General features: G+C 57.2%; 1 protein-coding gene across 2 annotated transcripts in view; it reads right to left on the bottom strand.

The window, feature by feature from the left end:
• RASGEF1A (RasGEF domain family member 1A) overlaps positions 1-4,159 on the bottom strand; it is a 68,375-nt gene extending 64,216 nt beyond the window's left edge. The window contains exon 1 of one of the 2 annotated variants that reach the window (XM_070058383.2): positions 3,897-4,159. The gene's annotated coding sequence lies outside the window, so the exon portion shown is untranslated. Of the gene's footprint in view, positions 1-2,340; positions 2,484-3,896 lie in introns of those variants that run through there. The other variant, XM_070058384.2, reaches the window with a different exon arrangement.
• Between the last annotated feature and the right edge of the window lie 8,291 nt (positions 4,160-12,450).

Below are 12,450 nucleotides of genomic sequence, written 5' to 3'. Positions count from 1 at the left end.
ATGGATCTGAAGCCCAGCAGAAGGCACCCTCTCTCCCAGGCCGCTTCTGCACTTGCAGCATCCTCCAGGAAGCGCCTCTTTGTTAGCGGTGTTGTCACGGCAACCGCATCCAGGGAGAACTCTCTCTTCAAGGTAGAGTCTGAGGGTGACACTTGGAGAAACGGAAGTGGTGGTGACAACAGGCAGGGCGCTGGTCTCCCAGCCCCACCCCCGCTAGGCTCCCTGATGCTCAGCGCTCTGGGGGGCACAGGAGCCTGTCCTTTCCCTAGATGAGGACCTCCACGCTCCCACCACACACAGCAGCTCAGGGCTCTCCACCCCTCCCCCACAAATGTGCGCTGAGCCCCTGCAGGGCCACAGCCATGAAGCCCGGGCACCCCGCAGAGCGTGTCCCAGCAGGAAGCAGGCTCCCAGGAAGAGCCCCCAAAAGGGGGAGAGTCCAAGGCTAAGATGCACAGGGGGAAGGACACCCAGTCCATGGGGGGTGACAGGGGACAGGACAAGGCTGCACAGGAAGGGCTGATGACACGCATGAGCTGACAGAAGCAGCGTGGGGGACCCCACAGCCCAGTGGCTTGCAGGAGGAGCCTGAGGTGGACCACGTCCGGGGACACGAGGACAGGGACAGGCCACCTGTGGCAGCACAGGAAGCATGAGGAACCCAAGGACAGGCTGCGGCTGGCATGGGGTCAGCTCAGCACCCAGGAGAGGAACCCTGAGGAGTGTCCCAGGACAGGGAGCCACAGGATCCCAGAGGACCAGCAGGAGAACCAGGGCCAGAGGGGAGCTTGGGAGACAGAGCACTGGGGCAGAGACAGTACACATCTGAGCCAGCCTCCCGTAGCGACGGGCGCCGTCACAGAGCAGTGGGCTGGGAGCGTGGACGGGGCACGGAGCCAGCCATCTCCAGGGTCAGCCTGTGCGGGCGGCAGAGGAGGCAACAGCTGGATCAGGCGGAACAGGCAAGGTTTGCTGTTTCCAGCACTGGAGGGGCTTGATGCAAACCACTTCACCTCCAGGGGTCCAGCATCTGCCTGCTGGGGCAGCACCAAGTCACCTGTGCACCGAACAAGTGCCGATGCCCCACCTGGGGCTCCCCACGGGCACCCTGCGCTCTCCCAGAGGTCCAGCCCCCAAACTCACAGCCAGCTCATGAGCGGCAGCCTGGCCTCCAAGCCCCCCGCCCGGGGGTGCTGCTGCCTACAGGGTGGCTGGCCCACGTCCCAGCACCTGGACAATCTCCCAAGTCCTGGGAGAGAGGCAAGGAGACCCCTCGGGGGCAGCACCATCGGGGCTGGCCTGAGTCACTCCAAAGGTTCAGAGCCTGCTGCCGTCCCCCTGGGTCTCCTGTTTCACTTCCCTCTGCTCTGTCTTCCCAGGCAGGGGACAGCATTCAATCCACCCCCAACCCCCCGACCCTGTGCCGGGCAGGCAGCACCAAGGAACCCTTTCTTATAGCGCCCAAGACAAGCCATGGCCAGCGGGTCCCAGGAGACGAATCTGAAGCCACGCCCTGGCCCCAGCAAGCAGGTCAGGATACCCCAGGGCTTCCAGTTCTCCCTCAACCCACACCTGCCCTGGGGTTTTAAGACAAGGACTTCCTGCGTCCCCTCCCCCCAGCAGGGACCTGAATGGGTTGGGACAACCCACTCTGGTCTGGGCCGGGGTGTCCCTTGTCCCCTCCCTCTGGGCTCACACACACCAGAAATGAGGGCAGCAGGTCCTCCCCACCCCCACCCCTCCCAGCAGGTCAGGGCACCCATCCCCCACTCCAGGACGCCTCTCTCTCTCTCCCACACCCCGCACACACAGTTCTCACTGAGTAAACTCCGCAAGCCAGTGGGCGGGCGCCGGGAGGCAGGCAGAGGGAGAGGCAGGTTTCGGATGGATGTTCTCGAGCTCAGAGAGGCCCGGGACGGAAGCAGATGGCTCAGGAGGAGAAGAGGGGGCAGGAGGAAGGAGGAGCCCCAAGGAAGGCAGCACGAAGGGACTGGGGACCTGAGCCCTCCTCCCTTCCCCCAACCACGCCCAGGGCACCCCTCCCTGCAGAGATGCAACCCAACACCTGCCCCACCCAGCCCCTCTCCTAGGGGGAGTGAATGGGCCTGAGCCTCTGCCTCCAGCTCCGCCTAACCGGGCTGATGGTCGTGAAACGCGGGTTTCTGTGGCTACAAACCCGAGGCCAAGGCTGTCCCAGGACAGCCCCTCATGGGGAGTCCTAGTACGGAGCCGGGGGGCGGGGGGTGTTGCCACGCTCGGGCACCCAGGCCGTGTCTGGCTATGCAGGCTCCACCAGCGCTCCCTGTGATGAGCCAGGAGAGGGGTGGGTCTGCTCCTTACCTGGCCAGGTGGAGGCAGGCCTCTCCCAGCACTGGGGGCCACTGGCACCTGCGATGCTCTTCAGTCTCTGCCTGGACTCCCAGGCCACTGCCCAGCACAGAGACAGCCTCGCCTGGCATTTCTCCCTCCTCCTCCTCCTCCTCCTTGTCCTCCTCCTCCTCCTCGTCCTCCTCTGTCTGCAGTTGCTAAGTTACACCAAAAAACCCCTCTGCTCTGTGTGAACTGTTCCATTTCCACGATTTGCCAGGTGGAAGGCAGCCATCAGGCTGAGAGCTTGAAGACACCTTCCGGAGAAAAACAAACTGGCTGGCCGGCCTGCTGTCCCTTGTGGCACACCTGGCTGTCACCTGCCTGGACTCCCAAACCTGGGGTCCGCGTGCACAGCTTCAAGGCATCGCCATGGAGCCTGGGGGAGGGGGAGGGGGTCCCCGCTGCTCACTCCTTCCCAGTGAAGGGGCCTGTGCACGACCTCGGGACAAGGACCACCCAGAGAGCGGCCCGGTTCTCTGGACAAAGGCTTCTGAGGGGCAGAGAAGGCACCCCCACTTCCTGGCTGGGGTCCCCACCACCGCACAGCAAGGCGGAAATCGTCTCCAAACCGGGGAAACCACAGGGTCATTCTCCCGCTGGGGAAAGAGTCTCGGCGGGTGTCCCACCCCTCAGCCGGCTACGGCTCTGCTCTCCTGGGGCCAGAGCGCCTCGGTGCAGGGGAGGCAGGGTTGTGATGGTCCCCCGTGCGCCTCCCAGCGCCTTGGCCCCCTGGCAGGGCCCTGCCCTCGCCTTAGAGGGGAGGGTGAACCCCAGGAGGGCTCGCTGCCCTGCGCAGGGAAGCAGAGAACCAAGACTACCGCCACACCTCAGCCCCCAGGAAGCACCCACCAGCCTCAGCGCTCAGACCTGGCCAGGGACCTGCCAGGGGTCCCTCCGAAAGCCGCCGCAGGAGACTCCCTCACTTAGGCAAAGTCGGACCAGGGCCAGCTCCGCCTGCCCCGACTCCGCCCCCCGCCAAGGCCTGGGATACAGGCAGATCAGGCGCAGGGGCAGAGGGGCGCGCGTCGCCGTGGCCTGGCCCTGTCCCTCCCCTGCAGCGCTAGCTCCCCAATGCCTCGCCACACAGCCAGAGCGCGCGACGCCGCGGCGGAGCCCGCAACGCACAGGAGCAAATGGAAACTTCCAACTGCGCAGCCCCGAGCTCCGCGGATTCCCCGGCCCCCTCCCCCACGCCAGGCCCCAGGGCAGCGGACCCGCCTGCCGCGTGCGCTCCCGCCACGCCTGCCCGGGGCCCCCCGCAGGGGCAGGGGGCGCGAGGAGGGTCCCCGCGCCGTCCAGCCCCGGGCAGAGTTGACAGCAACTCCGCGCGCGGGGCTCCCGGTCGCCTCCCCCCCGCGCGCCCGCGCGCGCGTGCCCCCCACACAGCCCCGCGCCGGGAGCCCCGCTTCCCAGACCCGCGACGGCCGCTGCGGGCGGGACCCCGGGCCGCCTCACGCCCCGCCCCGCCCGCGCCGGCGGCCGCAGGGGAGGGCCCGAGGGACCCGGGGTCGGCGGCCGCTGCCTACCTCGGTCCGGGCCAGCGTCGCTCCCGCGCCGCCCTCGCGCCGCAGCCGGGCCCCGAGCAGCGCGCGGCGGGTGCCGGCGGCGGCTCATGCTAGGCGCCCGGGCCGCGGCACCCGCCCACCGGCCGCCGCCGCCGCCGCCGCCGCCGCCGCCTCCGCGCTGCGCCAGCTGCGGGCAGAGCGGCTCCCTCCGCAGCCGGCGCCGGGGAGCGCGAGCGAGCGCGGAGCGAGCACCGAGCGGGCACGGAGCGGGCGGGCGCGAGAGCGCGGGGAGCGGAGCGAGGAGGGTGCGGGGCGAGGGTGCAAGGACGCGGGACGTGGGCGAGGAGGGTGCGGGGCCGCCGCGAGGAGTGCGAGGACGCGGGGGCCGGAGCGGGGAGGGTGCGGGGCGAGGGTGCGTGGAGAGGGAGGCAGGCGCCCGCAGAGGTTGGGCCACACTTTGGTTTGAGACTGGACAAAGCGAGCAACAAGCCGGAGATGGAGTGGCTGCCTTGTTTCAAAGCCCCGTGGGGACCCGCGCCCCGCCGCACCCCAGCACTGCCAGAGTGATGGTCAGCGCCCTGTGACCGCGACAGGCCTTCTGGGCAAGCCTTGGGCCCTGAGCGACTCCGCTTCATCCTCACCATAGCCCTGGAACTTTGGTTTTGCGCCCATTGGACGGATGAATCAACTGATGCCCCAGGGAATCGCGGGGTCTCAGGGCCAAAGACACCTTGAGAGGTTCCACAGCCCCCGCTGCTCACAGACTCCAAGAGCCGGGTCTTCGGGTGCCCAGTCCAGCCTCCGCCTTCTCTAAGGGGCACCCTCTTGCCCTGAGGGTCGCGAGTGACCCCTGCAGGCAGAGCGGGGTGGAGAGGTCCCGCGGCACCGCCAGAGCGGGCCAGGGACCGCGCTCACCGGTTCCCCTGTGCAGGCTTCCTGAGCGCCTACTCTGCCGCTGCGCGTTCCTGAAGCACAAATCTGACTGAGCTAGCCATGCTGAACCCAAGGGAAGCGTTGGAAACAAGGGAGCAGCGAGGGCCGTGGCCTTGGGCGGAGGCCAGAGAGAAGATTCCAGAGGTGTCAGGGTGACCACGTTAGCCATCAGCCCGCTGTGGCCTTGATGCAGTGGGGGCTGTGGGCCGTGGTGTGATGGCCCAACTCTTTTTTTTTTTTTTTAATTTATTTATTTGAAAGGCAGAGTTACAGAGGCAGAGAGAGAGAGAGAGAGAGAGAGAGATCGTCCATCTGCTGGTTCACTCCCCGGACGGCCACAACAGCCGGAGCCAGGAGCTTCTTCCGGGTCTCCTATGCAGGTGCAGGAGCCCAAGGACTTGGGCCATCTTCCACTGCTTTCCCAAGCACATTAGCAGGAAGCTGGATTGGAAGTGGAGGAGCCGGGACTTGAACCGGCACCCATGTAGGATGCTGGCACTGCAGGCGGTGTTTTTACCCACCACGCTACAGCGCTGGCCCCATGGCCCAAGTTTTTAGAGAGAGATCCCATCTGTCAGGTCACTCCCCTGAACATCCGGGACTGGAACTGAGGGACGGAACTCAGTGGAGGTGCCCCATGTGGGTGGCAGCAAGCCTATTTCTGGAGCCATCATTGCTGTGTCTCTGGGTGCTTTAGCAAGAAGCTGGAGTGAAGAACCAGAGCCAGGAATCGAACCCAGGTACTGTGATGTGAAACATGAGCATGGACTGCTAGAATAATGCCCAGGGCCGGTGCTATGACGCAGCAGGTTAAGCCTCTGCCTGCAGTGCCAGCATCCCATATGGGCACTGGTTCGAGTCCCAGCTGCTCCACTTCCAATCCAGCTCTCTGCTAAGGCCTGGGAAAGCAGTAGAAGATGGCCCAAGTGCTTGGGCCCCTGCACCTGCATGGGAGACCTGGAAGAAGCTCCTGACTCCTGGCTTCGGATGGGCACAGCTCCAGCCGTTGCAGCCAACTGGGGAGAGGACCAGTGGATGGAAGACCTCTCTCTCTCTCTCTGTCTCTCTCTCTCTGTGTAACTATGACTTTCAAATAAATAAATAAATCTTTAAAAAATAATAATGCCTATTCCCTGGATCTTCTCACAATGTGCCTCTTTGCTTGTTTATTTATTTACAAAGGCAGAGAGACGGAGATCTACCATCTGCTTGTTCAGTCCCCAAAGCTCACAACAGCTGGGGCTGGCCCAGGCCAAAGCCAGGAGCCAAGAACTGAATCGAGCCTCGCGAGTGGGTGGCGGGGGTCCAGGCACTTGAGCCATCCCCTGCTGCCTCCCGGGGTGTGCTTGAGCAGGAAACTGGGATCAAAAGCAAGCGCATCCCAGGCAGTGTCTTAACAGCTGCCCAACTCACCATCTCCCTGTACACAAACATCTTCCCATGGAAATTTCGAGCACATACAGTAGTCGGGCTGAAGAGGTGTTGTGTGCCCAGTGACCCAGCTTCAGCAGTTAGCACAGCTGCAGCCACACCTCCTTCCAACACGCCCTGTATTCTCTGTTAGTTCATTCTGAGGGAACTTTTGGATTTCTCTTAAGTAGAACACCCATAAAAGTCATTGATTTGTGCTTGATGGATTTTCAATGAAAAGACACCCATTTGGGGAAGTTGTTAATAGCCATGTGCACCGGGGGTCTCTGTGGGGAGGTTTTTGACAGCAGACTCCTTTTCTTTCGTTGATACAGGACCATGCAGATTATCCATTCTTGTCAGACCCAGACGGAATGACCGCCAGGGAGCTGCGGAGGAGGAGGGTTTGTGCCTGCCTGTGTGAGACAGGCTCTCTCTCAGGGCTTTCTGAAGATCCTAAGCAGGTGGCTTCTCCCACCCCATGCGGTGCACATCTCTGCCTCTCACCTAGGCACAGGAATCGCGAACGTTCCTTAAGACCTTAGCTCTCAACGCGACACCTGCCCAGCAGTGATGCCTCCACCAGCGAGGGAACCCCAACTCCTGCCTCTGGCTTCCATGTGAGACTACTTGTTACCCAAATAGCTTTTGCCTTTAGAAACTCCTCCTTGGGGCCGGTGCTGTGGCGTAGCAGGTAAAGCTGTCGCCCATAATGCCAGCATCTTATATGGGTGCCAGTTCAACTCCTGGCTGCTCCTCTTCTGATCCAGCTCTCTGCGACAGCCTGGGAAAGCAGTGGAAGATGGGCCAAGTCCTTGGGCCCCTGCACCCACGTGGGAGACCTGGAAGAAGCTCCTGGCTCCTGGCTTCAGATCGGCACAGCTCCTGCAGTTTCGGCCATCTGGGGACTGAACCAGCAGATGGAAGACCTCTCTCCCTCTCTCTCTCTCTCTCTCTCTGCCTCTTTTCTCTGTAACTGACTTTCAAATAAATAAATAAGTGTTTAAAATAAAAAGAGCCGGCGCCATGGCTCAGTAGGCTAATCCTCCACCTTGCAGCGCCGGCACCCCAGGTTCTAGTCCCGGTCGGGGCGCCAGATTCTGTCCCGGTTGCCCCTCTTCCAGGCCAGCTCTCTGCTGTGGCCAGGGAGGGCAGTGGAGGATGGCCCAAGTGCTTGGGCCCTGCACCCCATGGGAGACCAGGAGAAGCACCTGGCTCCTGGCTCCTGCCATCGGATCAGCGCGGTGCGCCGGCCGCAGTGCGCCAGCCGCGGCGGCCATTGGAGGGTGAATCAACGGCAAAGGAAGATCTTTCTCTCTCTGTCTCTCTCTCTCACTGTCCACTCTGCCTGTCAAAAAAAATAAAAATAAAAAAATAAAATAAAACCTTAAAATAGGAAGGAAGGAAGGAAGGAAGGAAGGAAGGAAGGAAGGAAGGAAGGAAGGAAGGAAGGAAGGAAGAAAGCCCTCCCTGCCCCACTCTCCCTGAACCTGCCCATCCTCTGGCAGTACGGCCCCTGTCACTGCCAGATAAACACTATTCTTTGGAGACCCTTTCCCCGACACGTAGCCTGACAGCTCCTTCCTAGGCCACTGTAGTAAGTCATGTTTTTCCAGGATTTGTTCACTTGGTCCAGATTTCCAGGTTTACTGAGAGTGGCTCATGACACTGCCGTGTTATTCCCGGGATGTTGTAGAGTCGGTAGTGATGTCCCACTTTTCGTTCTGATATTTAGGGTCTTTGTGTGGGCTTTTCATTTGCTTGGTTTGATTCTGATTCTCCAGATATGTGCAATTGCTTTATCTTTTATTTGTACATTTATTTGATTATATAATATTATATATGTGTGTATATATATATACACATATATATCTTCAGGGAATACAGTGTGATATTTCAAGGTATTTATATGGCATGTACTGGTCAAGTCTCAATATTTAACATTTATATCTCCTTATCATTTCTTTTTTTAAAGATTTATTTACTTGAAAGACTTACACAGAGAGAGAAAGAAAGGTAGAGAAAGAGAGAGGTCTTCCATCTGCTGGTTCACTCCTCAATTGGCTGCAATGGCTGGAGCCGCACTGATCTGAAGCCAGGAGCCAGGAGCCAGGAGCTTCTTCTAGGTCTCCCTCAGGGCTGCAAGTGCCCAAGGACCTGGACCATCTTCTACAGCTTTCCCAGGCCATAGCAGAGAGCTGGATCAGAAGTGAAGCAGCCGGGACTCGAACCAGCGCCCATATGAGATGCCGGCACTGCAGGTGGCAGCTTTACCCGCCGCGCCACAGCGCTGGCCCCAAGCAGTTTTGCTAAGGCAGCCTGGTGGTGGTAAGTTCCCTCAGGTTTTGCTTGTCTTAGAAAGTCGTTGTAGCTTTGCTAGATACAGCACTCTTGGGTGGCGGGGTTTTCTCCTTGCAGACTTTATCATCCCATTCTCTCCTGGCCTGCAGGGTTTCTGCTGAGACAGCTGCTGTTAGTGTAACGGAACTTCCCTTAAATGTGACTTGGTGCTTTTCTCCTGCAGTTTTTAGAATTCTCCTTATCTTGCACCTTTGACAATTTGACTAGAATATGCTACAGTGTATATCTTTCTTGGTCGTGTCTATTTGGGGTCCTGGGGGACTCCTGTACCTGGATGTCCATATCTTTCCCAAGATTGGGGAATTTTCAGTTATTTCACTGTCTAGATTTTTCTATGCTCTCCCTCTTCTCTTTGCTTCCAAGGAGCCCCAAAATACAAGTGTTTGTTCATTTGATGTTGCCTCAAAGCTCTCAGAAGCTTTCCTCATCCTTGTATTATTACTATTAAGTATTATTATTACCACCATTACACTTATTTTTATTGTATTGGAATATCTCACAAGACCTGTCTTCCAGTTCAGACATTCTTTCCTCTGATCTCATCTGTTGCTAAGGCTTTCAAGTGAGTGTATGCTATTTGGATTATCAAGTTCATCACTTCTGAAATTTCTTTTTGGTTCTTTCTCAAGATTTCGATCTCTTTGCAGAATTTCTCATCCTATCATGGGTCGTTTTCCTAACTTTGCTCAACTGTCTGCATCGTCTTGTGTCCCACTGAGCTTCCTTCTAATTGCTCTTTTGAATTCTTCAGCAGGCATTTTGTCCAACTCCATTTCCCTGAGATTTGTTGCTTCGGGGTTATTGAGTGCCTTTTGAAACACCATATGGGCGCCGGTTCGAGTCCCAGCTACTCCACTTCTGATCCAGCTCTCTGCTGTGGCCTGGGAAAGCAGTAGAAGATGGCCCAAGTCCTTGGGCCCCTGCACCCACATGGGAGACCTGGAAGAAGCTCCTGGCTCCTGGCTTCGGATCGGCGCAGCTCCAGCTGTTGTGGCCAACTGGAAGAGTGAACCAGCAGAAGGAAGACTTCTCTTTCTCTGTCTCTCCTTCTCTCTCTCTCTCTCTCTCTCTCTGTGTGTGTGTGTGTGTAACTCTGACTTTCAAATAAATAAATCTAAAAAAAAACATGCTACCTTGTTCTTCCATACTTGTATCTCCACACCAAGACTTGTGCATCGGGAAATCAGTCGTGGCTTTCACAGTGAGTGGTTTTTTTTACTGATGGTGTGTCTCAGGGTGTCAGATTAAAAGCTATATTGGCTTTCATTATAGCTGGGTCTCCTTATAGCTTCTTTGGCTTTAATTGATGCCTTTGGACACAGTGTGTGCAGTGGTAGGGTCAGCGGCTCTGCTGACTCCAGGAGCTATGTAGGGGAGGCCCAGATGGGTGTGGTGCCCACAGCACTGGAGGTTTGCCAAGTGCATGGGAGCGGTGACTCTGGGAATGCATGGGGGACTTTTTCTCAGCAGTGACAACGGCAGGTGTGGTGTGTGTGCTGTCAGGCTGAGTGAGGCTTGGGCCCTGTGAGTGGGTTGTCAGCGGGTATGTAGCATAGAATGATGCCCTGAGCCCGAGGATAACCAAGGCTGTGGCTGAGGGGAGCCTGTAGTTGGAATGCACTCTACGTATGATTCCAGTTTTCTGAAAACTCATCATATATTCTTAATGGCCCAGAATTTGTTCTATTTTGGTAATGCCCATGTGCCCTTGAAGGGAATGAACGTTCTGTATATATCAATTAGGTCAGCGTGGTGAACGAAGTCTAAATTTTCTATATTCTGGCTGAACTGGATCTCATACTGTTTTGGTCCTGCGAGGAGTATCTTCAAATCCCTCACGGGGCCTCCAATTGGAAACAACCCAAAAGCTTTCCAATAGAGAATGGATACACAAACTGCAGTATATCCATACAATGGAATACTATTCGGCAGAAAAAAGAATGAGTCACTACTAAACACAATGGCGTGAGTGATCTCAGATGCTTAAGTGAAAGGAGCCAGACTCAGAGGGACACACAAGGCCCTTCCTACATAGAAGGGCTACAGGACGCTGCCACTGTATGACATGTGGAACATTCTAGAAGGACCCACAGTGCATGCCCCCACTTGTATGACACATAGGACATTCTAGAAGGACCCACAGTGCATGCCCCCACTTGTATGACATGTGGAACATTCTAGAAGCACCCACAATGCATGCTCCCACTTGTATGACATGTGGAACATTCTAGAAGCACCCACAGTACATGCTCCCACTTTTTTTTTTTTATTTTTGACAGGCAGAGTGGACAGTGAGAGAGAGAGAGAGACAGAGAGAAAGGTCTTCCTTTTGCCATTGGTTCACCCTCCAATGGCCGCCACGACTGGTGCATCGCGCTGATCCGAAGCCAGGAGCCAGGTGCTTCTCCTGGTCTCCCACGCAGGTGCAGGTCCCAAGCACTTGGGCCATCCTCCACTGCACTCCCAGGCCATAGCAGAGAGCTGGCCTGGAAGAGGGGCAACTGGGACAGAATCCGGTGCCCCGACCAGGACTAGAGCCTGGTGTGCTGGCGCCACAAGGCGGAGGATTAGCCTAGTGAGCCACAGCACTGGCCACATGCTCCCACTTGTATGACATGTGGGACATTCTAGAAGGACCCACAGTGCATGCCCCCACTTGTAGTACATGTAGGACATTCTAGAAAGACCCACAGTGCATGCTCCCACTTGTAGGACACGTAGAGCATTCTGGAAGGACCCAGAGTGCATGCTCCCACTTGTAGGACACGTAGGACATTCTAGAAGGACCCACAGTGTGTGCTCCCACATAGGATGTGTTGGAAGAGGCACCTCTACTGAGGGGCTGGCAGTGGGCGACCAGCTGACCACAGCTTGGAGAGAACGTCAGGGTAATGAAAGGGTCCCTGTCCCTTGAGTGAGGTGAGGGTCACACGACTGCATGCCTCTGTCATGACTCAAAGGGACCATGTTTGGGCCCTGTCTGAATCCTTGTTCCCATGGAAATAAGTCAAAGCAGAGGCAGCATACTGTGCATACGTGAGGGCAGCGTTTATCTTTTTATTTTTATTTTTAAAAATATTTTATTTACTTATTTGAGAGGTATTTACAGTGAGAGTAAGAGACAGAGAGAAAGGTCTTCCGTCCGCTGCTTCACTCCCCAAATGATTGCGATAGGCAGAGATGAGCCGATCCAAAGCCAGGAGCCAGGAGCTTCTTCCAGGTCTTCCATGCAGGTGCAGGGCCCCAAGGACTTGGACCATCCTCTACTGCTTTCCCAGGCCATAAGCAGAGAGCCAGATCGGAAGAGAGGCATCTAAGATTAGAACTAGCGCCCATATGGGATGCTGGCAGCGCAGATGGAGGTTTAGTCCACTGTGCCACAGTGCCAACCAGAGGGCAGGGTTTATTTAAAAGAGCAATACCCGTCATGAGTGGGCCAGAGAGGGGAAGGAGGCGGGGGAAGGGGACCAAGCAAGAACAAGAGCAGAAGGGCCCGCCCACTTACCAGCCTCTTTTTTATGAGATAGGGGGTGGAGTCTGGGTGGAATTCAGCACCATGGCGCTGCCACATGGAGTTTAGCTTCCTGGTGGCCAGCATGGCCTCTCCTCCCCCTGGTCCTGGATGACATACAGGTGCATCATGGGAAAGTGGTGTACCGGATTGACAGGTGACAGGATAGTTACAGTGCAGGACTGGCAGAAATTCCAGCTCCCTCCATCAACTATCGGCCAAGAGGAGTTGGTTTTACTGTGTTACATTTAAAAAAGATAACTCTTATGCTCCAGTACAATCAGGGCTTTTGTGAATACCTTGTCATCTGTTTCTGTCTGTGACTGTTTTGCCACATCCCTTTTAACGTGCAAAGAGGGA

The sequence above is a fragment of the Oryctolagus cuniculus genome, chromosome 15 (assembly GCF_051225735.1).
Source record: "Oryctolagus cuniculus isolate XC-2025 breed Fujian yellow rabbit chromosome 15, ASM5122573v1, whole genome shotgun sequence".
Lineage (NCBI taxonomy): Eukaryota > Metazoa > Chordata > Mammalia > Lagomorpha > Leporidae > Oryctolagus > Oryctolagus cuniculus.
The sequence above is the reverse complement of the archived record's forward strand: the minus strand, read 5'-3'. Positions and strand labels throughout refer to the sequence as shown.